This window comes from Odocoileus virginianus, chromosome 5 (genome assembly GCF_023699985.2).
Source record: "Odocoileus virginianus isolate 20LAN1187 ecotype Illinois chromosome 5, Ovbor_1.2, whole genome shotgun sequence".
Classification (NCBI taxonomy): Eukaryota; Metazoa; Chordata; class Mammalia; order Artiodactyla; family Cervidae; genus Odocoileus; species Odocoileus virginianus.
Window position 1 is genome coordinate 68,238,100 of NC_069678.1, and position 23,467 is coordinate 68,261,566.

The following is a 23,467-nucleotide window of genomic DNA, read 5'->3' on the forward strand; positions in this document are numbered from 1 at the left end:
TGTCAGTTCTACTGTATAATCGTAAGGGATTTGATTTAGGTCATAACTGAATGGTCTCGTGGTCTTCCCTACTTTCTTCAATTTAAGTCTGAGTTTGGCAATAAGGAGTTCATGATCTGAGCCACAGTCAGCTCCCAGTCTTGCTTTTGCTGACTCTATAGAGCTTCTCCATCTTTGGCTGCAAAGAATATAGTCAATCTGATTTTGGTGTTGACCATCTGGTGATGTCCATGTGTAGAGTCTTCTCGTGTTGTTGGAAGAGAGTGTTTGCTATGACCAGTGTGTTCTCTTGGCAAAACTCTGTTAGCCTTTGCCCTGCTTCATTTTGTACTCCAAGGCCAAATTTGCCTGTTACTCCAGGTGTTTCTTGACTTCCTACTTTTGCATTCCAGTCCCCTATGATGAAAAGGACATCTTCTTTGGGTGTTAGTTCAAGAAGGTCTTGTAGTTCTTCATAGAACCACTCAATTTCAGCTTCTTCAGCATTACTGGCCAGGGCATAGACTTGGATTACTGTGATATTGAATGGTTTGCCTTGGAAATGAACAGAGGTCATTCTGTCATTTTTGAGATTACATCCAAGCACTGCACTTTGGATTATTTTGTTGACTATGATGGCTACAAAAATCAGGGTTAGCATGTGTTATTGTAGTTGCGTTGTAAAGAGAGGAAACGGTTTATTTATTTGTTTGTTTGTTTTTGACTATCCTGGTTTTCGTTGCTGCGTAGGTCTTTCTCTAGCTGCAGACAGCAGGGTCTACTCTCTACTTGCGGCGTGCAGTCTTCTCATTGTGCTGGCTTCTCTTGTTGCAGAGCACAGGCTCTAGGGTGCACGGGCAGTAGTTGTGGCACATGGGCTCAATAGTTGTTCCTGGGCTCTAGGGCACAGCCCTAATGGTTGTGGCTCAGGGCTGAGTTTCCCTGCAGTATGTGAGTTCTTCCCAGATCAGGAATCATGCCTGTGTCTCTTGCATTGGCAGGTAGATTCTTCACCACTAAGACTCTAGGGAAGCCAGCATGTGTTCTTAAAACCCTTTGTACTTTCTGACTCTTCCCTATTCAATCCACTTGCCCTTGTCTCTCAGTGGGTGCTGGATGGAGCAAAGAACTGACTGCTGCAGATGCATACTCTGGAATAAACACCTTTCATAAAATGTGACTCCTGGAGCCACAGAAACATGTACAGATGGGAAAGATGAACTCAGCACAGGAATGCTGTCCTAAAATTGGTCATCCTAGCTGGGTTAGAATTCCATCATGGGATGATCCCTCAGTAGATCATATGGCCTTGGCCACATCTTCTGAACAGCTGAATGACCTGCATCTTCAGAGCAAAGTATGTCCAACCACACATGGTCTTTTTCCCACCATTTAGAATATAATGTTATCTCTAGTTCAGTTCAGTTCAGTCACTGTCATGTTTGACTCTTTCTGACCCCATGAACTGCAGCACGCCAGGCCTCCTTGTCCATCACCAACTCCCAGAGTCTACCCAAACCCATGTCCATTGAGTCGGTGATGCTATCCAACCATCTCATCCTCTGTCGTCCCCTTCTCCTCCTGCCCTCAATCTTTCCCAGCATCAGGGTCTTTTCCAATGAGTCAGCTCTTAGCATCAGGTGGCCAAATATTGGAGTTTCAGCTTCAACATCCATCCTTCCAATGAACACCCAGGACTAATCTCCTTTAGGATGGACTGGTTGGATCTCCTTGCAGTCCAAGGGACTCTCAAGAGCCTTCTCCAATACCACAGTTCAAAAGTATCAATTCTTCAGTGCTCAGCTTTCTTTATAGTCCAACTCTCACAACCATACATGATTACTGGAAAAACCATAGCATTGACTAGACGGATCTTTGTTGGCAAAGTAATGTCTCTGCTTTTTAATATGCTGTCTAGGTTGGTCATAACTTTCCTTCCAAGGAGTAAGCATCTTTTAATTTCATGGCTGCAATCACCATCTGCAGTGATTTTGGAGGCCAAAATAATAAAGTCAGCCACTGTTTCCACTGTTATCCCTAGAATGGGCACCTAATCAGACACCATTTAGTGTCCTCATTTAGCACATAACAAAAACTCTATAAACATCTGTTGACCCATCTGAACTCAGCAATGACGTCTAGTCCTGCTGCTAGAAGATGGAAAGTTTCTTAAAACTAGAGACAATCCCTAACATTTGTAATCTCTACATCTGCATTTTGGTTTCTCTATCCCTACAGTAGCCAGCTCCTGCTAATCCATCAAACTCAGATGGTCAGCATCTCCCCAGGTGTCTTGGCCAATCCCAAGGCCATCCCATCCTAGGGATGAATCACACCTATCCCCCTGTGTCCCTGTTGTACTGTAAGCCTCTGCCGCTGTAGCACCACCCGATTCATTGGCTTACTTCCTCTCCTAGGCTGATCTTCTTGACAGCAGAGAAGGTGACATCATCATCATCTCTGCCTTCCTCTATACCTGGAACATAGGAGGTCAACAGTAAGACACATGTTAAGTGAACAAATGACTGTACAGTTTCCTCTAATAGGGTTGACTTTCCCTGAAGATTTTAAGCTCCCTATAGATAAGACCATGTTGCCCCTTGAGAGTTGGAGTAAGCCAGGCTCTAGGAGAAGGATGTTGATATCAGAAGAGCAGGACAATGCCAAAGAGTGAAGGAAAAGGATTCCTTCTATTTTTTTTCCAAATTTCTTTCACCTTTGGGATTCTTCCTAGAACCTCTAAGTAATTCTTTAGGGGACACTTAGTATGTATTCCGGGGCTCAGGTATGCTAGGTATTTCCTGCTATGGGACTGAACCAATTCACTTCTCCCAGCTCAGTGGAATTGCTGTGGCTGGGAAAATGTTCTAAGCTTGGATTAGTCTGCAGGACAGGGAGCAACTCAATCTCTATGCAGAAGGGAGGTTTTGAACACTCAGACACAGGTACCAGTTTAGGACACCCCCAACATCATTACCAAAGGTTAATATTTCTGGATTTTAAACCTTTTAAAAATTATTTTATAAAACCAAAAGGTGAAAACCTGCAAATTTCCTGTTCTCAGTGAAGAACTCACTTAATTCAGCTAATACTCAGTATGTTCCATTTAAGAAGAACAAAGCTCAAAAACACCACAGAGAAATCATAGGGTATTTACCTGTAATACACAAGAGTTGTCCGTTGGATGGAATCACCACAACCTTTCTTTAAATGGCAAGCAACCCCTCAACTCTGAAAAATTTAGATCTCAGAAATGCAATACTGTCAGCAAACACCAGGCACACTGGGGGGGCCAGGGGTGTCAAAAATGTCCCACAGTTGTACAATACTATTTAAAGTTAAAAAAAATAGACAAATACATGCTGCTTCTTATTACTGTTGAAGGTACAGAAACTGAAATCATTCTTACCCCTAGGATTTCAACATGCCATGATGGTTTAACTTTTCTTTGTTCACATATAGACTACATGAACGGAACAGTTACCTACATTTCTTAAAAACAAAATGTTAGAACCAAAAGTAACATCAGACCCCAGGGAAAACACGAGGGTTTATCTGACAGCGACAGTGTGGAGCAGCATTGAGACAAAGTCTGAGTCCATGTTTGGATTGAGCCAGAGGGTGTGTAGAGATCGATTAAGGATATCTGTCCTGGATGTGTGAATGCAGAATAGTACACCAGACACGTATTTGTCATCCCTGATCCTGTTTGTGAATCTCAAATTATAGACAGTGAAACTAGCACCCAGAGAGATGAACTGCCTAAGGCCACATCGTGAATTTCTCTCTAGAGGACTTAAGAGTCATAATCATTAGGACATAATCATTAGGCCATTTCTATGAGCTAAAGATCTACTAGTATTCGATCTGTAGGGCTCAGAAAAGACATCTAGCCTTGGTATAATGGCTCTTAGGCAGCTGTGATTTCACACCTCATTTGGGCCAAACCCCAACTAGCATCTGAGAAAATATACCACCATTGAATAGCATCCTGCTAGCCACTGGACGGCCCCTTTCAACTATATTTGATGTTTAATGAATAGAAATCACCAATATTGTCCATCGTCATCTGCCTGAGGCCCCTGGGACCCACCACATCCCAAATTCTTGAAATTCCTCCAAGAATATAAGTTTGGGACACGACACTGATGCTCAACAGGGAGGGGCTGACGCTCACACTACGACTGAGATCATGTGCTCTGTGGTCCATGGACAGCTAGGTGTGTCCTCACAGACCACGCACAGATAAAGGACCTTCCTCTCTGAGCTTGAGTGGTGGCCCTGGTGTCCCCTTTATGAAACTCTTTTCTGAGATTTCCCCGGTAGTCCAGTGGTTAAGAATCTGCCTTTCAACACAGGGGACGTGTGTTCGATCCCTGGTCAGGGAACTGAGATCCCATATGCCACATGCAACTAAGCCACAACTACAGAGAAACAAACTGCCAGCAATGAAGAGCTCACATGCTGTAAGACCTAACACACTCAAATAAGTAAATCACAAATAAACATTAAAAAACAAACAAAAAAACGCTTCCTTAGTCATTCAGGCTTCCTATAAGACTGCCTTCTTGCACCTCCATGATTGCTTTATCCTGTTACTATTGCACCCATCACACCTTCCTACGACCACTCACTTGAGACAGTGATCTTCTCAAGGGCCAGGAGTATGTCATGTTCAGCATCTTAGCTGTCGTTGTTGAGCACAACGGCTGACCCAGAGTAAGTGCTTCATAAGTGTCTGCCATGAGAACGAGTTACTGGATGGATGAATAACGTCTTCTTCACATTTATCAGCACACTGTGGTCTTATCTTTTCCAGAATGATTACAGTCTAGTTTTTCCTAAGGTAACTTTTCCCAAATTACACTCGGTGAAATCTTGAGATCCATGAAATAATTGTTGTCCTGAAAAAGTAATCAATAAAGAGTAAAAAATTCTTGGCATTTTTTTTCTAAAATATAATTTAACACATTTGTTGTTATTGTCCACATATTTGTAAGAAAAGTGTGTGTGTGTATTCTTTAATACAGTATATGGTTACACTATATTAAAGCATAATCTGGTCTGGTCAGAAGAAATGGAGAAACAGCACACCCTACATTAGAATGCCTGGTGGACTCACAAACCTGGAACATTCCATGGCAGCATGATGCATAGACAGCTTGAATCAGCTCATGTATATTGCCTTTTGGATGATTGTTGGGTTTTGTTACATATAGTTCTTATAAAAGCACCATATATTTCTGATATTATTCAATGTTTATTGTACATTAAACATATGGATCAAAATGTGATCATTTCTTACAACAAATAGATCATCCAGAAAACTTATTATACCTCTCTATTTTCATTCAAATGCACATGGTATTTATAAGGTCCTTTGGTATCCATAAATATACTATTTTTTAAATGTTTCTTATATACGAAAGTCTGAGAAGTACTACTCATATAAATATATCACTGAATTGATGATCTGTCCAATCTGCTGGTTTCCTTGGGGAAATAAGCAGAGATTTGGAAACAAAGGGAAGAGTAGATGAGGAGGTTGGAGGTAATAAAATAAGATTTCATGAAAGTTGAAATTGAAAAAGACATGAAGCTCTTATAAACCCCCTATTAACCAGGATGCTAAAGGAGCTATAAGGCATACATGAATAAACAGAAAAAAAAAGCTTGTAAAGATAAAAACTCTCTGATTAGGTTTTAAAACTAAAAACAGTGATATTTTAATATAAAAGACTGGTACATGAACTGTCATGGAAAGTTTAAAATAATAAGTATGCAACTGTGTAAGTCAGATAAACATAAGGAGAAAGCAAGAGACGTTAGAAATTAGACAAAGCAATTTCCAGATGGCAAAAGGTAAAAAAAATGAATAATTTCTTATTGATGAAATTAACAGGACAGCGAAGACATATAGTAGCAAGTTCATTGCTCATAAAAAAGAGCAATTTTTAAAAATAACCAAAAGTATTATATTTTAGAATGCTAAAACCCTACTTAGATAATTTACTATTTTTAATAAGAAGATGAAACTTGTAAACATTTTTACCAAAGTGGTGTTCTAAATGAATCCTCCACATTAGAGAAAGAGTGATGGGAAATAGAAAAGAAACTATAAAGACTAGAATTAATTTGAAAGCAAAACTAGAGTACAAAGTGTATATTGTAACATATATAAATCCATGTATTAATATAATTGGGCTTCCCAACTGGCTCAGTGGTAAAGAATCCACCTGCCAATGCAGGAGACATGGATTTGATTCCTGGGTCAGGAAGATCCCCTGAAGGAGGAAATGGCAACCAAGAATTCCAGTATTCTTGCCTGGGACAGCCCATGGACAGAGGAGCCTGGCAGGATACAGCCCATAGGGTAGCAAAGAGTCAGACACGACTGAGTGACCAAACAACAGAGTACTGTTATAAGAATAACAATTGCTACGGTAGCATTTCCTGTATTGTTAAAAGCAGTGTGAGTATGGAGATTGAGAACTGCTTTCTAGCTTTGGCTCTGCCACTCACCAGCTGTCAGTGGAGGCCTTGGAGAACTCTTGGCTTCAGTTTCCCTTTATGGGTATAGGGCTACCTACCCTATAAGGTCATTATGAGAATGAAACAACAGAACAGATGGGAAGTGGTTTTTAATTTATAAAATGCTACAGAAACATTGACTTTTATTACTGTTAGTGATATCATTTTGTTATATTAAGAGGAAATTTGTGTATCTTATACTTACAGCCCCCAATCCTCATTCCTTGTAGAAGCCCCCCATTACTTCTAGGAAACAAACAATCACATTGAGGCAGGCTGAATTTAAAAGTAAATCACTCCATGATGCAGTCAGGAGCCAAGAAATGCTGGCTGCTTCTAGAATCTTCCAGCAAGGAATGGACCACTCCCAGGGCCTTCAGAAGTAAGTAGCTCTCCTTTTACCTTGATTTTAACCCCTTAAGAATTATTTTGGATTTTTGACCTTCACAACTGTCAGAGAGAAAGTTGTGTTATTTTAAAGCTTAAAAAAAAATAACAATAAATCACTCCAGGACACATAGACTGATAGAATCTCAGTTGGAACCAGAATCCCATCTTACCATCACAGACAAGCCACCTAGACAGAGTTATGCCTTAAATTGTGTTTTATAAAGGAAATATAAAATCTGTGGAAAGATACAAACATCTCCTAGCAGAGGCTGGTCTCTTAGTTGCCTCCCAAGGAACTGGTATCTAATGGTGGGAACCAGAACATGCATAAAATATTGTAATGTAAGGCATAAAGCACTAAGGCTATTAGCTGGACACAGGAAGAGTGTTAGAGAGGTATAGAGAAGATAAAGGTCACCATTACTTGGAGAAAGGAATCAAAGACATCTTTCTGAAAGAGTACCTTTTGAATCAGGCTTTGCAAGGCATGCAGATGACCAACTTGAAACAGTGGAAAGGGCATGGACTCTCAGTTCAGCAAATGACCCATTGTTGGCCCTGCTCAAACCATAGCTTCTCCCTCTGAGCCTCAGTTTCCTCATCCATAGAGCAGGAATAAAGCTACTAGTGAGATAGGATTGCTCCTAGGGTTAAATTAGTAAACAAATATATATTTCAACTGTAGGGATTCCCAGGTGGCTCAGTGGTAAAGAATCTACCTGCAATGATGGAGACTTTAGTTCGATCCCTGGGTCAGGAAGATCCCCTGGAGAAGGAAATGGCAACCCACTCCAATATTCATGCCTGGAGAATCCCATGGACAAAAGAGCCTAGTGGACTACAGTACATGGGGTCTCAAAGAATCAGATACGACTTAGCCACTAAACAACAACAACAAAGATACTGCTCTAGGATGACTCCAAATTATGTTTCTAAAACCAGAAGCTAAAAATCCAACCAGGGGATATTTATGGAGCATTCTATATGTATCCAGCAAGGTGCAGAGAGTGATTTGAGTACCATGAAATTCAGTATTTCTTTTTTTTTTCTTTTCCAGATTTATTAAGATATTGACATATATCATTATAAGTTTAAAGTATACAATGTAATGTTTGATACACACATATATTGCAAAATGATTACCACAACAAGGTTAGTTAATACCTGTATTCTCTCACATATACGATTATAGTATTTCTTAATTCTAAGATAACATTGATTTTAAGAAACATTGCTGAAACAACTTTTAGTTTGAAGAGAAGGAAAAAGAAAAATTATGTAATATGCACATATCAATTGTAAGATCCATACTGATTTCAGAAAAAATGAAATATGAAAGAAAAAGTATGTCTTTGAATTTGAAACAATGTGGTCTTAAGATGTGGCCTCTACTTTCCAAAAGTAACCAGCCCCATTGGCAAGATATGACTACCATGATGAAAAAGAGAACAAAACAACCCAAGCAAGTACATGGTTAAATATTGGGGGTCTTGGTCAGTCATCTCTCCTTTTCTGCAAAACACTAGGAGATCCACAAAAGGGAAGCCTGCTTTGTATTGCTTACAACTCACCACTGGAGGCCACACATTCAGGGATTCTCCACCAGGTTTGAGGAGTCCTGAAGATAGCCCCCCTTTCAGTAGCCTGCAGGATTGCAAATGTACATTCAAGTAAAACTTGAATTCAACAGCATTTCCTGAGCATCTCTTCTGTGCCCACAGTCGAACTGAGTGCTCCGTGTGGAAGACCCAACGTCTTGCTCATCCCTGCATTCCCCACAGCTCCTGGTACACCACACAACACACAGTAGGTATGGCTGGCGTTTTGCCAAACTGAGCTAAACTGACTCTGCTGTCCACATGAAGTTCAAGTTCTTCTACAAAGGAACTACTGTGCCGGCCATAAAGTTTGTTTGGGTTTTTCCACAACATCTTATGGAAAAACCCAAACAAACTCTTTGGCCAACCCAATAGAACTAACCATTGGCCAAATGGGTTGTGTCCCTGCTTCTCAGAGTGTCTATGGTGATGGACCAGGTTTTTATTCTCAATATTTTGTGAAATACAAAATCACATAATTGGATGCCATAGGGATGCCAAATTTCTATAATATTTCTCAATTTGCTCTCAATTTCTGTACTGATCCCATCAAGGACACGTAAGAGTTTACAGATCAACACCCACCTGACACCGGTACACAGATCACACTTTGAGTAACATGTTTGAGTAACACGATTCCAAAACTCTTCCTTATGTATTATATGGAGATCTCAGAATCACTTGGAAAATTAATCAATTGGCAAGCTTTGGAAAGCATTTAATGATGATGATGATGAGAGCATCACTTTTCAAGTGCTTCTTATGTGGAAGGCACTCTTGGTGATTAGGACCCAGCGCTATCACATCTTCTCATGGAGGAGACTGCTGTTGGGGGGGGGGGGGGATTAACCAGTGAACACTTCCATTCTCTTTTTCCATCTCTTGACTAGAGCAAGAGAAGGTATAACTGGCAGTAGAAACCACAGGGCTCTGGAAGCCAGATGGCTTTGGATATAAGCCCTGTATTGCTATTTACCATCCACATGAAGTAGGACAAGCAGGCACTTCACTGAACCTCAATTATTCTATCTGGACATAGGAGCCCCTCCCCCATACATGGAGTTATTGTTTTGGACACACAGTGGCTTGCTGTGGTGTTGATATCCTAAAGAGAAGCAATCAAGTGAGTTGGTACAGGTCTGAATGAGGAATTACTAGCAGACAGAAAAATTCTGATGAGACCCTCAGAGTAATAGAGATTCCAAAGACTCTATGATGAAGAACATCTGAAGGATGAGAAATACTTGGCTTAGAAACAATTTAGAGGACAACAGACTTGCCTTCATTTCAGAAGAGACATCCCTTGGAATGAGCATAGATAGACCTCTCCTGGGTGGCCCCAAAGCCTAGAACCACAGACAGCATGAAAAAACTATAGAGAGACAGATTTTGCTCAAAGGAAGAAGTTTCTGACAACCAGAGTCTTCCAAAGAAGGAAGGGGCCAGCTGTACTGGAGTGAGTGGCCACTCGTGTGTGAAACCTGTGTCCTCTTGTCATGGAAGCTGGTAGTGGGGGACCTTAGTATTTTCAGACCAACGACTGGCCTAGGTGGTCTCCAGGTGTCTTCTGGGGCTGCCATTACAACTCTGAAAATTCAAGGAGAAACTTTCCCACTGTGGGAAGAGTCTTCTCAGCCTTCTGTTCGTTTGGGCACAAAAGGTAGGACAGCTGGGAAGATGTCAATCAGTCAATCAGAACGACTAAAAATGGCAGTGCGTGCTGAAAAGTGGTCCTAATATCCCTTTTATTTGTCTGTCCCTGTGTAGTACATGAAACATCTTCACACATTGCCTCGCCCACAGCTCTGGGAGGTAAAAATCATTATTATGCCCAATTTGCAAAGATGAAGCAAAGACTCAGAGAGAAGCTCTTAGTTCAGAAAAGAACTCACATCCCATAAGTTAGAGACCTGGAGCTCAAATCCAATTTGCTGATTCCCAATTCTCAGCTCATCTCACTGCCACCTCCTCCCATCTTTTCTGAGACTTAGTGTCTATCCTAGGTAACCATTCCTGTTGTTTAGTCCCTAAGTCGTGTCCGACTCTTCTGCAACTCCATGGTCTGTAGCCCATCAGGTTCCTCTGTCCATGGTATTTCCCAGGCAAGAACACTGGAGTGGGTTGCCATTTCCTTCTCCAGGGGATCTTCTCCACCCAGGGAGTGAACCTGCATCTCCTGCATTGCAGGCAGATTCTTTACCACTGAGCCACCAGGGAAACCCAGACAGTCCTACCCCAGCATTTAAACTGCTTGTGAAGGTCAGATGAGACAAGGTACTTGAAAAGGTTTTGAGCAGGTGAAATGATTTCCTTCCTTCCTCCCTCTTCCGTCCTTTCTATTGCTTTCTTTTCTTCCTTAAATCTTTATTGAACAGATTTAAAGCTCCAAGCACTATGATAATCAGCTGGGATGCGAAGATGCATGATACACCGTCTTTGCCTTCAAGGAGCTGCCAGTCTGGCTGGGGGCTACAGATAGGTTTAAAAACAATCCACTGGTGTATCAACAGTGCAAAAATAGATATAATGAAGACTGCTCTGAGGCAGGTGTGATTAATTCAGGAAGGTGAGTGGGACAGTTAGAGAAGTCTTCCTGGAGGAGGTGACAGCTAAACTAGGTTTGGAAGACTTGCAGTTTCCCAGGCAGGTGTTGAGAAAGTTTGGGCAGGAAGAAGAGGGTATTCTAGGGAACAAAGGGAACATTTACTAAGGCATGGAGATCTGGGCCAACATGGTGTATTCAGGAGTAATACAGTAGAGCTACTGTATTGAATAAGGACCAGGAGTGGTGAGAGACAGGACTAGGGAGGTCAGAAAGGGTCAAAGGAATATTCAATGCCAATTTAAGGAGCTTTGGAGAGTTTTGAAAGTGGTTCAGCTCCTGGTGGGGGTGGGGGAGTGGGTGAGGGGCTAAAGAGAGGGTTTGAAGGACAGGATGGCTTCACGGGAGAGCATGAGATTAGTGGTCTCAGAGAAGAGACCAAGAGTGACACGTTACATGAATTAGAGAGGCGACTCCCAGTCACTAGTGTGATGCTGAATGCTCTGTGTGTGGACTGAATTGGAAGCAAATGACTCAAAAAAAAAAAAAGTGGTTCAGTTCAAGAAGAGGCATCATGAGGGTCTTAGAGTGAGCACATGGATATCCGAGTGTAGAACAGATAGAGGGGAGAGGCTAGGCATTCACAGTCCTTCTCTTCCATATTCCCAGATCCAACCTCAGCCCTTCTCTGCAGCTCTGTGCCCCAGGAGGCTGACCTCTGCTGACTGCACCTCTGCACCCCCTAGAACTGGACTTCTGTGTTCAAACAATGGGAAGGAAGCTCCAGCAAGCAGGGCAGAGGAAGCAGTCATCATGTGATTTCTTCCCCACTCCCTCCCTGCTTCTGCATAGCCTTCCCAAGTAGTCCTTCCTCCATGGTTCTGGTTTTCTCTGAGCTTCATCATCTTTATTTATTCCCTTGTCTCTTCAGTCCTAGAAGTGGTAACAGCTTCCAGCACTGGCTAGTCTCTGGGTGCCTCGATATCCCTTGTTTGTGACACTAACCCTACCCCCACCTCTCTGTCCCTTCATTAATGGCTCTTCAGTTGAACCATGTGAGATGAGTTCTGCCTCCTGCCATGAGGCTGACTGATTCAGGGGTCAAGGTGAGATACAGGTCTGGAGAGAGGCAGGGCCATGGCAGTGATCTGCAGGAGGGATGCTGTGGTAGTGGGGGTAAGGAAAAGGGAGCAGAGTGGAGGATCTTTCCAAGGGACGCCATGCATCTTGATTTCAGCTTATGCTGGTCTCCAGGAGGGGGAAAGTCCTGGGGGACTGAATAAGTGATGGGGCACTCCCCAAAATGGAGAGTTCATGAGAAGCTGTTCTGGTGGATTGACAAGGTCAGTTTTGATCACCTGAGTCTGAGGTGCATCAGGAACAGATGTCCAGGAGACCAGTGGATCGAAGGGTCTCCACCTGGAGACAAACCAAGGCACCAGCAGCACAGAGCTGATCGTTAAGGTCCACAAACAACAGAGAAATGCGTTAAATTTGCCACAAACCCATCCCCTTGGTTCTTTCTTAGTAATTATTGATATATAAAGAAGTAGAGCTATCAGGACCCAAGATGTCACATGAAGGTTCTTGTGACAAGCTGCTTGCCTTGTACTTTGATTAACTGCCCCCCTTTTAAAGATGTAGGGGTTTGTTTTTCATGTCCACAATTTTCCCTGGTGTTCCATTTAGTCATTCCTATTTTTCACCACCAGATTGTTTGCTGGGGAAAAGAACAAAAACAGCAACAGATGTCTTTGTTTTGGGGTTTTGCAAAACTCTCTGGTTAAGATAACACTTTCAATTAAAGAAATTATATCATCCAAATACCATATGCCGACAAGCCCTCATTTACAAAAAATCACCTGCTTTCAGAAACTGTTTGAAGAGTCCTCTCACACCATCCCTCAATCACTCAGTCGGACATTGAAACAGATCCCTTCTCTTCTCTCGTCTGGATTATGAAAGCTTTAGTTCAGAAAGCTGAAGTCAAGAGAGCATCTGCTGATTTGTCCTCAGGACTCTGAGGCATTCATCACCAATTGCTCAGACTTGATGCACATGTGTGTGCTCACACACACACACACACACACACACACAAACACACCCTCCATGTGTGTAACCTGTGCTGTTCATTGTATTTCAGGGCCTGGCACATTGTGAGCACTTAGCAAATCACTGTGGAATAAATGAATTCATTTCTGTTTTCCTCCCTCCCTCCCTCTTTCCATCCTTGTTTCCTCTATGGCTTCACATTTTCTGAAGGACCCCTGCGCCATTCAGTTGCTAAGCACTGGAAGTACAAAGAGAATTAAGCAGACACCCTGTCCTCAAGACACCCACAGTCTAGAAGGACGATGGCCAAGCAACAGGAGAGTTCTAATCCTGGGAAGAACATGAGCTCCTTGGGGGCAAGAACCAGTCCTAATTCCCCATATAGTTCCTTTTTTGGTTAGGGCCAGGAGCTCAATGGGTATTCAGTGTTTGTGGAGCAAAATACTTGTTGAATGGAGTATATCCTATCATGACAAGCAGGCCCCAAACTGCTGAAGCAGAGGAAAAATGATCCTAAGATTATAAGGGAGCTGGGAGCAGAGGGATGTGCCCCGAGAGCTGGAAAAGCAAGGGCGATGGCAAGAGGCCAGGGCCTGCTGGGCTGTCAGAAACAGTTCAGCCAAAGCAGTTGGCTTTGTTGTTGTTCAGTCATGACAGGGCTTATGACTTACGTGATTGCTACGGTGAGCAGTCCAGTTTGCTCACAATATCAACATCAATCACAATATCAAGTGAGAGGAAGACTCAACGCGATCCAAGTCCCATTATAGCAGATCTTTAAGGCCTGCTTGGAGTCTACATTCTGTTAGACACTGGAGAACCACGACAGGTTGTGACAGATATGAAGTGGCAGTTCATCCAGCTCAAACCTACTGTAATAGACTCTTCCCTGTGTTGTGGATGTTGATTTGACCAGAAGCAATTTCAGAGTGGGAATTCAGATTTAATACGTTCTGCTGGATATTCTCCATTTGCCCATCCAGATCTACTTTCCCCATATCTCATCTAACTCTCTGCCCCAGCAGGCTGACCTTATAAAGAACATCAATTGGCTCCCTTGTGCTCTGGCTTTCAGTTGGATTTGGCCAGCGGGAGCCACCAGTGGGGGATCAGGAAGTGAGGGGAGAGTGAGGTTCAGATATTGGCCCCCCTGGCTCCTTCTGTGCCAGGTGGCTGTGGATTAATGCTATTCCTCTACTGAAGGCCACAGCTCCTGAAAAGTGGCCCTCTCTATATGGGCTACACCTTCTAGTTGCATAACTGGTCCTTCCTCTCACTCCTTCAGGCCTGAGGACAGTTAAAATCCCCCTTCTGTTGTTAGCCCTATCTAGCTAGGTATTGCTAGACAGGATGGAAAACTATCCTTCATTGCTTTCTCTAACACTATCTGTAACTCCTTAAATAATTAGTCTTCTCAAATTGACCAGTTTGAGTGTGCCAAGAATCTTATATGAACACCTACCATAGGCTAAGCACAATCTGAGATGTTTTATGTACATGTCTTTCAAGTAATACTCCCAAACAAATCTTCAGGTAAATATTAATATTTCCATTTACAAATTTTAAACATACATGAAGTTCACAAATTTTCGATAACTGGTAAAGACCATCTTCTACAACTTGGAATCTTCCTATTTAGAATAGTACCTGACAGTTCCTTGACTGAATATATGAATGACTACAAGACTGTGCCTGCTAAATGCTAATATGAGCATTAGAGATCACAGGGGTGTTTGAAATGCAGTGGTGGGAGAAGTGACTTTTGAATCAGAAAGAGCAGAATCCTAATTCAATGAAGTGGGGTTTATTACAGGTATGCAGGGCTGGTTCAATGTTTAATATAATCCATTGTACCAACAAACTAAAAAAGGAAAATCACATAATCATATCACTAGAGGAAGAAAAACTATTTGAAAAAATCCAACTCATGATAAAACCCATTCGTGAATATGAAGGGACCTAGGGGTTGTCATACTGAGTGAAGTAATGATATCACTTATTATATGGAATCTGTTTTTTTTTTAAAAGGGTACAAATGAACTTACAAAACAGACATAGAGTAATTGATATTGAAGACAAACTTGTGGTTGTCAAAGGGGTAGAAGGAAAAGAGATATATTGGGAGATGGGGATTGATATATATACACTCTTCCTCCTCTTGTGCAGTGTTCATCCATGTCGACTCTTTTCAACCCCATGGACTGCAGCCCACCAGGCTATATACACACTACTATATATAAAATAGATAACTAATAGGGACCTACTGTATATCACAGGGAACTCCTCAATATTCTATAATGGCCTACATGGGAGAAGAATCTTAAAAAAGAGTGGATATATGTATAACTGATTCACTTTGCTATACACCCGAAACTAACACAACATTGTAAATAAACTACACTCCAATAAAATTTTTTAAAAATTAAAAACCCCCTTCATGATAAAAACTGAATAAACTAGGAATGTACAGGAACTTTCTCAACTTGATAGAGACTGCAAAAATCCTACAGCTTATCCATCATATTTAATGATAAGAAACTGAAATTTTCCCACTAAGATGAGGTACAAGGCAAGGATGTCCCTTCTCATTGCTCCATTTAACATTGTACTAGAAGTCTTCACTAATGCAATAAGACAAGAATAAGAAATTTAAAAGTACACAGTTTGGGAAAGAAGACATAAAACTGTTTGCAGATGACATGATCATCTAGTAAAAAATTCAGAATAACTAACAAAAAATAAAAAGAAAAAAGACTCCTGGAACTATTAAGCAATCATAGAAAAGTTGCAGATATAAAGTTAATGTGTAAAAGTCAGTTCCTTTCCTATATACCAACAATGAATACGTGGAATTTGAAATTAAAAACACTAGTACTCAAGAAAATGAAATACTTAGGTATAAATATTACAAAATATGTAAAAGATCTAAATGAGAACCACAAAACTTTGGTGAATGAAATCAAAGAAGAACTAAATAAATGGAGAGATACTCCATGTTTATGGACAGGAAGACAAAATATAGTCAAGATGTCAATTCTTCCCAACTTGAGCTACAGATTCAGTGCAATTCCAATCACAATTCCAGTAAGTTATTTCGTAGATACCAACAAATTGATTCTAAAGTTTATATGGAAAGGCAAAAGACCCAGAGGAGCCAACACAGTATTGAAGGAGAACAAAATTGAAGGACTGATCTTACCCAACTTCAAAACTTACCATAATGCTACAGGACAGTGTGATATTGGTAAAAGAATTGCAAATTGATCAACGGAACAAAACAGAGATCCCAGAAACATATCCCCATAAATACTATCAACTGATTTGTGACAAAGAAGCCAAGGGAATACAGTTGTACAAAGACAGTCTTTTCAATGAATGATGCTGGGACAACCAGCCAGCCATCTATATGCAAAAAAAACAATAAGAATCTTTAGACAAACTCCTTCACAAAAATTAACTCAAAGTAGACCACAGACCTAAATGTAAAATGCAAAACTATAAAACTCTAAGAAAATACATAGGAGGAAACCTAGATAACTTTGAATATGGTCATGCCTTTTTAGATACAGAACCAAAAACAAAAATCCTTGAAAGAAATAATTGATAAGCTGAATTTCATGAAAAGCACAAACTTCTGCTCTGTGAAAGATAATACTAAAAGAATGAGCCACAGACTAGAAGAAAATATTTGTAAAAGACACATCTAGTAATAGACTATTATACAAAATATATGAAGAACACTTAAAACTCAACAATAAGAAAACAAGCCCAAGTTTAGGACAGAGGTCATCAAAGAAGATGCTGCGCTGTGCTTAGTCACTCAGTTGTGTCCAACTCTTTGCGACCCCATGGACTGTACCCCCCCAGGCTCCTCTGTCCTTGGATATTCTCCAGGCAAGAATAATGGAGTGGGTAACCATGCCCTCCTCCAGGGGACCTTCCCAACCAAGGGATAAAACCCAGGTCTCCCACATTGCAGGTGGAATTCTTTACCATCCAAGCCACCAGGGAAGCCCATGAATACTGAAGTGGGTAGTCCATCCCTTCTCCAAAGGATCTTCCCGACCTAGGAATCAAACTGGGGTCTCCTGTGTTGTAGGCAGACTCTTTACCAGCTGAACTACCAAGGAAGCCCATCAAAAAAGATATGTATATGGCAAATAAGTATTGGGATGGCCAAAAAGTTCATCCGGGTTTTTGTAACAACTTATGGAAAAGTTCAAATAAACTTTTTGGCCCACCCAATATATGAATCGATGTTCCACATCATACGTCATCAGGGGAATGCAAATTAAAATAATGACATACCACTGCACACCTATTAGAATGGCCAAAAGCAAGAATACTGACAATACTAAATGCTAGTGAGGATGTGGAGCAACAGGAATTCTCATTCATTGCTGGTGGGAATACAAAATGATATAGTCACTTTGGAAGATAGTTGATAGTTTCTTATAAAGACAAAACATACTATTACTGTATGATCCAGCAATCACACTCCTTGGTACTTAGCCAAAGGAGCTGGCAACTTACGTCCACACAAAAACCTGTACCCACGTACAGGATGCTCATAGCAGCTTTATTCATAATTGCAAGAAAATTTGGAGGCAGCTGAGATGTCTTCAGTAGGTGAGTGGATAAATACACCGTGGTACATCCAGTAATGGAATATTACTCAGTGCTAAACAGAAATGAGCCATAAAAAGACATGAATGAAACTTAAATACATATTGCTAAGTGAGAGAAGTCAATCTGAAAAGGCTACACACTGTGATTACAACTATATGATATTCTACAAAAGGTAAAACTATGGAGACTAGTAAAAGATTACTAGTTGCTGGAGTGGGCAAGGGTGAAGAGGAAGAGGAGATGGAATAGACAGAGCACAGAGGATTTTTAGAGTCCTGAAAATACTCTGTATGATATTGTAATGAAAGACATAAATCATTATACATTTGCCCAAGCCCACAGAAGGTACACCACCAAGAGTGAACTCTAAGGTAAATTATGGACTTTGGGTGATAATGATGAGTCCATGTAGGTTTGTCCTTGGTAAAAAATGTACCATTCTGATGAGTGATGGTGGCAGGGGGCTATGCATGTATAGGGGCAGGGCTGTTACTAGCAACCTCTGTACCTTCCTCAAAATTTTGTTGTAAATCTAAAACTGCTCTTAAAAAAATATACTAACTCCACTACTGACTAGATCTCTTAGTCTTAATTCCTTATATGGACCTTCCTACTACATAATATGGGCTTCCCTGGTGGCTCAGAGGTTAAAGTGTCTGCCTGCAATGCGGGAGACCTGGGTTTGATCCCTAGGTCAGGAAGAGCCCCTGGAGAAGGAAACGGCAACCCACTCCAGTATTCTTGCCTGGAGAATCCCATGGACAGAGGAGCCTGGTGGGCTACAGTCCATGGGGTCGCAGAGAGTCAGACACGACTGAGCGACTTCACTTCACTACTATATAATATGGTTATAATGTTTAACCAAGATAATATTCACAAAGTATCCAGGATACAACAAGTACTTTATAAATGATAGACTTATTTTACACAAAAAATATACATATATATTTTATATAGTCATATATATTTATGTGTATATATATATATATATATCATCCTGATTAGTACTCAGATCAATGATGAAAACCACATTATTGGACAGATAGCCTCAATCAAGTACCCTTTTCTTTTACTTACAAATGACTGCTTCACACATACACATATACAAATGTAGTAGCCAACTGAAGTTGTTAGTTACCTTATTAGTTAGATGGAGTTGCCAGTGCTTAAAGCTTCCTATTTAGACTGGGCCTAGGTCTTCTGGTCCCCGGGTCACATTCAGCCCTCCCAGCGCCTCACCGTAGAGCCTAAAGAACATCTTGCAGTCAGTAGAGAGGATACTTCTGTGTTTTCCTCTTCAGGCTTGAAATCTTCGATTGGAAGCAGCAAACCTTTCCAAGACACATGATAGTTACTCACTTAGGAGTGAGCCACAGGTCTTTCCTGGCTGGCTTTGCCAACTCCTCTTTTTAATTGTTTCTGGGGGAGGGAAAAACTTCATGTTAATGGAATTCCAAAAAAGAATGTTATGGTGACAAAGCAGGGAGAAAGCTCAGACAATGGGAGGAAATGTTGAAAGATTCCCTTTCATCTTCTAACGGCCGTTTGGGGCTGCACATGCCCTGTCCTGGGAACAGACTCCCAGGGCAAAGGTTCCCCGCGATGAGCAGCCCACATTTTGTGAGTGCATAGTTACTCTTCCTTCCGTTTGTTAAAAATATTTTTCTAACCAGGTCTCCGGAATCGAATATAAACACTGCAAGAATGGTTTCATTCTTTCCAAAACAGCATTTCCCTCTCCAGTGTCTATCTAACGCCCCTGTTGAGAATTTGAGTATCTAGATAAACGGACCCAGGCCTTTGAGATCTTGGGAAAAAGAGGTGTGACATAACAGAACACATAAGCTCTGTTCTGGTTCTGGTTCATTTCCCAAGCAACCCGGTGAAAAGCAAGCCCGAGGGGAATCTAGGGCAGGGCTCTGCTTTGCTCTTCGTCGGTCGTGGAGTCTCAGCCATGGGAAGAAAATGGGGTGGTGTGAAGGAAGCAGATTTGAACTGAAAAGCCCTGCTTTCGCAGCCTGTCTCCTGCATTTATTAGTGAGTGAGTCAAGCCATCCGACTCTCAGTTTCTTCAGCCAGGCAATGGGGACAATTACCTCCACCTCTCAGAGCTGGCGAGAAGATCCAAAAATACTGTGCCTGGGACTTCCCTGGTGGTCCAGTGGCTAAGACTCTGCACTCCCAACGCAGGGGACCCAGGTTCAATCCCTGGTCAAGGAGCTAGATACCACACGCCACAACTAAAGATCCCATGTGCCACAGCTAAGACGGGCTGCAACCAAATAAATAAAAATAAATATTTTTTTAAAGTCCCTTTATCCTGTATATTAAAAAAAAACCACTCTGCCTCCTGGTTTGGCCTCTCGGGGCTGGTTTCTTTGATGGGGTGCAGGGCTGGAGCGGGTTGACAGGTGTGGTGGCCTCACCCCACCCCTGCAGCTGCTTCTAACAAGAAACACTGAGCTCCTCGAAGCTGTTGGTTAACGACCTGAAGTCACGCCAGGTTGAATGTTCGAGATCCATGACTCTCTCACAGGCTGGGGTATAACTTCTCCAGTGGAAAGTTTCCCCAAATCAAGGGGTCCACCACTCTCTCATTTTAATTTATTTTCTGGTCTAGAATGAAGAATCACCACAAGTATTGTAACACAGATGTTGTCAGGAGTGATTGCTGAGAAGAATGAGGAGGAAGAGAACCAGTGTGACACAGTTGCTGGGGAGACCGGACTGGCTAGAGGAGCTGGCTGAGCCAATGTGAGCTAAGTCGTTTCAATCGTGGCCAACTCTTTGCAACCCTATAGGCTGTAGCCCACCAGGCTCCTCTCTCCATGGGATTCTTCAGGCAAGAATACTGGAGCGGGTTGCCATGCCCTGCTCCAGGGGATCTTCCTGACCCAGGGATCAAACCTGCATCTCCCACAGATCCTGCATTGCAGGTGGATTCTTTACCACTGAGCCACCAGGTTGAGCCAATAGAAGCCCTTTAAAATCTGGCTCAGGCATCTCCTCCTCCAGGAAGGCTTCCCTGACCACATTCTCCAGCCTGAGATGGGCACCCTCCAGGCACCAATCCCCTGTGCTCACTTCAATCACAACACTTAACGCATGTTTCCAGTTGTCCTCTTTGTGAGCAAAGTGATGGGAAATTACTGATCATGTGAGCCCAACAGAGGGCATAGTGCTTGTCATACAGTACTTTTGCCCAAAATGTTAAATGCTCTGGGATGAATTGGTGTCTGCTTGATTAAGTGAGCCTGAACTCACCTCTCCTAATAGCAGTACCAAGGAGGTACCACCCCTCACTGGGACACAGTCACAAGTAATGCTGAAAATCAGATGGATGGTAACTACATGGAGCCATGGAAATCACCCCATTCACGGTTCATGGCAGAAAGGACCCAGTCAGTGGAGAATGAGTAGGGAAAGCAGGACGAGTCCCTTCCCTCTCTCTGCCCACACCAAGGAAAAGAGAATGGGCAGCAGCGTTCCAGCTCATGAGGCTTGAGTTCGAGTCTACCTTTTGCCCCAGGAAGACCTGAGGTGCCAAGTAGGGAAAATAAGGTAGATGCCCAGGAATTTAGACTAGACAGCTTGATGTGAGGAAGAAAAATTACAGCTGAGAGGCTGTGAGAGTGCCAGGATGAATCTAGCTTGTTGGCAGTAAAATTGTCCCTTGGCCCAAAGGGCTGCTGCTACTGACAGTCAACTAAGAGAACACATGATGGCAGAAGCGGACATGGGGAATGCCTTCATCACAATGATGCTAACACAGCAAAAATATTCAAGCTCTGTTTAAAACTTATCAGTACAGATCTCTGGGGAGCTATATTTTTATTAACTTCCTCTTTGGGACTGTGTAATTGAAGGCAATCAGAAAAAGAAAATTATTTCATTCTGAAATTATCTCTCTTCTCTCAGTGCCAAAGATGTGAGATCACCTTGTACCTTAAATAGAAAAGCCTCCATGCTACAAACTGTGCAAAAATGAAAGATCAAAAGATGGATAAGATGGGGTCCTCATTTGTCTGGGTTCCTCTCATGTGTAAGCAAGACAGAAGCTGGGGATGGGGGGTGTGGGGGTAGGTAGTCTGCTCAGAAGAGAACATATGGTAAGCCTGGTTAAAGGCTTTCCTTGAGTGCCCTCAGCCAAGAAAGGAGAAAAAAATGGTGATGTTCTTTCCATGTGATGCTTCATGACAGTTCACAGGTATAGATCAAGTTTTCTCAACCCTTGACACTATTGACATTTAGTGCTAGAAGATTCTTTGTTGTGAGGCCATCTTGTACACTGCAGGAGGTTAAGCAGCATCCCTGGTCTCTGTCACTAATGCCAGTGACAACCAAAGATCCCTCCAGACGTTGCCAAACATCCCTGGAGGGGCAAAATCACCCAACCCCACCCTCACCTCAAATGCAGAACTACTGGTCTAGAGGAACAATGAAACTTATAGTCAAGTCTGAGCTTGGATGGGGCTTCCCAGTAGAGCTCTTGGACCTGTAAGAGGCTCTGAACAACATACGGTCCTACTGACATCACGGGCACTATTATTACTAGACTGTCTTCTCAACATCCAAAAACTGAATCAGAGAAAGAACTGAAACCACAGAATTCATGAAGAAACTCTACTCAAAATCTAACTCAAGGAAAATATGAAATTAAGCACCAAATTTAATTCTGAACTCCTTGGAAGCCAAGATAGAATGGGAAATTTGAAGACTATTATAGTTCTTGTTTTCAGATTAAAGTAAGTATACCTTTTTTATTTGTCTGAAGAAACTCAATTCCCTCCTATAACTGAACTTTATGGGGGATTTATCAGAAGATCCTTATGGAAAGATTACTGGAAAAAAATGTAAGGACTAGATAAATTGCAAAATAGCAATGAGGCAGGCAGAGAAGAATCAGGGCCCCACATATCTTAGAAAAGAGCAAAATACAGTTTTTTCATTTATGTAACCAATATTTCTTGCTCACCATCTATGTGTCCAGCACCACACTAGACACAGTTTGGATATAGGTCTATAGATACTGGAGCTGTATCTCTGAATAAGACAAAAAGTATCCTGGTTTTCCTAGAGCTTACACTCTTTTTGGATCAGAATCAACTACTTAATTGTGTGTCTTTAAACAAGTCATTTCATCTTGGGGTGCCTCAATTTCAGCCAACTATAAAATGAGAATAATACATACCAACAGGACAAGACTGATACTGTAGGTGTTCTTTGAAGGCTTAACATCGTTTGAATGTTTGTTTAGCATTCATTTGCCTCCTTGGTGTCTCAGAAGGTAAAGAATCTGCCTGCAATGCAAGAGACACTTGTTGGATCCCTGGGATGGGAAGATCCCCTGGAGAAAGGAAAGGCAACCCACTCCAGTATTCTTGCCTGGAGAACCCCATGGACAGAGGAGCCTGGAGGGCTACAGTCCATGGGGTCACAGAGAGTGGGACACCACTGATCACACACGCAACAGCGTCAACAAAAAGCCAATCAGCAGATGAGATGTCTGAGGGTCTGAGGCTGCAGGGCAAGCTAAAGAGCATAGAGAGTCAAGGGCAACCAGAAATTCTACACCCGGCCACTCTGCTCCTACCCATGGATTCCAGAGGAAGCCCAGCCCCTTCCACCATTCTCCCCCACCTCCTCCACCCCAGCTTCCGCTGCCCAGCCAACATTATTTTCTGGGCCCCTTTAATTTGGAGGCTTTTAGGGCCATATCCTGCCATCAATTTGGGGGTTGACTTCA

At 42.0% G+C, this 23,467-nt stretch overlaps 1 long non-coding RNA gene across 1 annotated transcript; it reads right to left on the bottom strand.

Annotated features, from left to right (window-relative positions):
* Positions 1 to 17,654: 17,654 nt before the first annotated feature.
* LOC139035068 (uncharacterized) lies at positions 17,655 to 19,517 on the bottom strand. Its single transcript, XR_011487582.1, has 2 exons — positions 18,860 to 19,517; positions 17,655 to 17,773 (listed from the first exon to the last, which is right to left on the bottom strand). It is a non-coding gene; the product is annotated as an uncharacterized lncRNA (long non-coding RNA).
* Positions 19,518 to 23,467: the final 3,950 nt, after the last annotated feature.